Genomic DNA, 2447 nt, shown 5'->3' with positions numbered 1-2447 from the left:
CAAAGCGCTATGTTTAAAATATCAACGGGGGTTATGCTAAAAGTATCCCCTCATTATTTATATTGAATGTGCCCGTTCATCATATTAAATCAGTCATATCATCTCTCTCCTTTACATTTAAAATAAACAAATTTATTCACATTATTATTATTTTTTCAATTTAACATACAACTAGATGTAAGACCCCGCCGCGTTGCGGCCGGGGCTTACAAATTCAGCCGGCATGGGCTAGTTAATAATTAAGGGGCTGTTTGTTTACCTCTTAATGAGGGTTTGAATGGTTCAGACCTCTTACTGGTTCAACACTTAATGATTGATACTGTTTGTTTCGTGAGTAAATGTCTGAATGGTTCAGACATTTGCATCTGAATGATTAATTATTATACCGAGTCTCAATGTTAAGACCTCTAATCTGAATTGTTCAGACATTTGTTTCTGAACGGTTAAGCATTATACTGTCTCTTAATAGTTCAGACCTCATACTGCTTAATTGTTGCCATAAAAAGTTTGCGTCGAAACGTAGAGCAAATTGAATTTATATCAACACGCACATAAATTATGCACATAAAAATTAGTTTTTCTTAAGTAAAAGAGATATAGTTGTAAACTCGAAACAAATTATTAGTAAAAAACTTCATAGGTTAAATATGTTCGTAAAATCGTGCCAAGTAGCACTAATGCCACAGCACTGCCAACAACCACCAACATCAAAGGAGCTTGTAAAAATAAAATAAATTAAAAAGTAAAAAATAATACCGAACGAAAAACAGCCGTAAAATCGTTGAATCACGTACGCCCGTTGTAGCGTGTTAATCCAAAAAAATTAGACATAAATGTAAAACGTAGAAAAAAATAACTAAGTCAATCCAGGACATGCGTGTTGCGACGAACTTGTCAAATGGAGAAAAATAGACGTGTTGCGACTGCCTGTCAAATGGGAAAAACAGAAAAAAAAAAAAATCGTTGAATCCTAGACACATGTGGCGTGTTGACTCGAAAAATTTATAACGAAACTTAAAACGAAAAACTTATGAAAGATGGAAAGTATGGGGGACCAAAGTTGAAAACAAAAATAAATTAAAAAGTAAAAAATAATACCGAACGAAAAACAGCCGTAAAATCGTTGAATCACGTACGCCCGTTGTAGCGTGTTAATCCAAAAAAATTAGACATAAATGTAAAACGTAGAAAAAAATAACTAAGTCAATCCAGGACATGCGTGTTGCGACGAACTTGTCAAATGGAGAAAAATAGACGTGTTGCGACTGCCTGTCAAATGGGAAAAACAGAAAAAAAAAAAACCGTTGAATCCTAGACACATGTGGCGTGTTGACTCGAAAAATTTATAACGAAACTTAAAACGAAAAACTTATGAAAGATGGAAAGTATGGGGGACCAAAGTTGAAAACAAAAAAGTGTTGGGGGTTGAATTGTAAAAGATGAAAAGCTTTTTGGTAAAAGTAAAAAATTCAAAGGAGTAAAATGCAAGAGATTAAAATCTTAGGGTTAAAAGTGAAAAATACAAAAATTTTTTGAAAAACTCCCAAGGCCTATGTTACAACAACATATAGCACAACTTTGTTGTAAATTTATAGTTTGTAAATAGGAGTTTTTTTTTTTCTTTCAAAACAACATGGTTTTTTTATGAACTAAATTTGCTCTATTTCAGTATTGACAACCAAAATCATCACAAAACACCTTTTGTGAGCTGTGACAAACCGTGTCAAGTATCACATTTTGTGATGGAATTTTGTGACGAAATTGAACACTCACTAATCGGCGATGTATATTTAGTAATGCAATATGCGATGGGTTTTTTTACCAAATAGTGACGCAATTTGCGACAATGTTTTGGATAAAATTGCGACCAGTTTATTTGACCAAAATAGCAATGAATTTAGAGACGTTTCTAACCAAAATGGGAGTGGTTGTTTTATCAACGAATTTAGCGGTGGTTTGCTGATGTATTTCTGGACCAATTAGGTTCTGAATATTCTAATTTCTCTATAATTTTCAATTTGATTCCACTATAAATTTAATTCATTCTTCTAATTACAAACCAGTCGAAAAACGTCTATATACTAAAAAAAGAGTTCAGTAAATGTACAAATATCATCCAACTATAAAGTATCAAAGCTATCTGAATTTATAGTCTAGTGGCTTTTTTAGGGTGGGATAAAACTTTGAGACTAATAGGTTTTAGGTTCGATTTCCACAAGGGGGTTTTCCCATATTTATTGAGTTTATCCTGAATTGATGTATAGACATTATGCCTAGTAGAGATGGATATAATCGGGTTGTTCCGCTGATGACACGATAATATTTCAGTGGTCCGTCAATTTACCGTTCAAAAAAAAAACATTAAAAGAAAATCTTTACAAACTATGAAATGTTATGATGGTAAATGATATAATCTATTTATATTTAGATTTATATCTATATCTATA

The sequence above is a fragment of the Helianthus annuus genome, chromosome 1, assembly GCF_002127325.2.
Source record: "Helianthus annuus cultivar XRQ/B chromosome 1, HanXRQr2.0-SUNRISE, whole genome shotgun sequence".
Classification (NCBI taxonomy): Eukaryota; Viridiplantae; Streptophyta; class Magnoliopsida; order Asterales; family Asteraceae; genus Helianthus; species Helianthus annuus.
The sequence above is the reverse complement of the archived record's forward strand: the minus strand, read 5'-3'. Positions refer to the sequence as shown.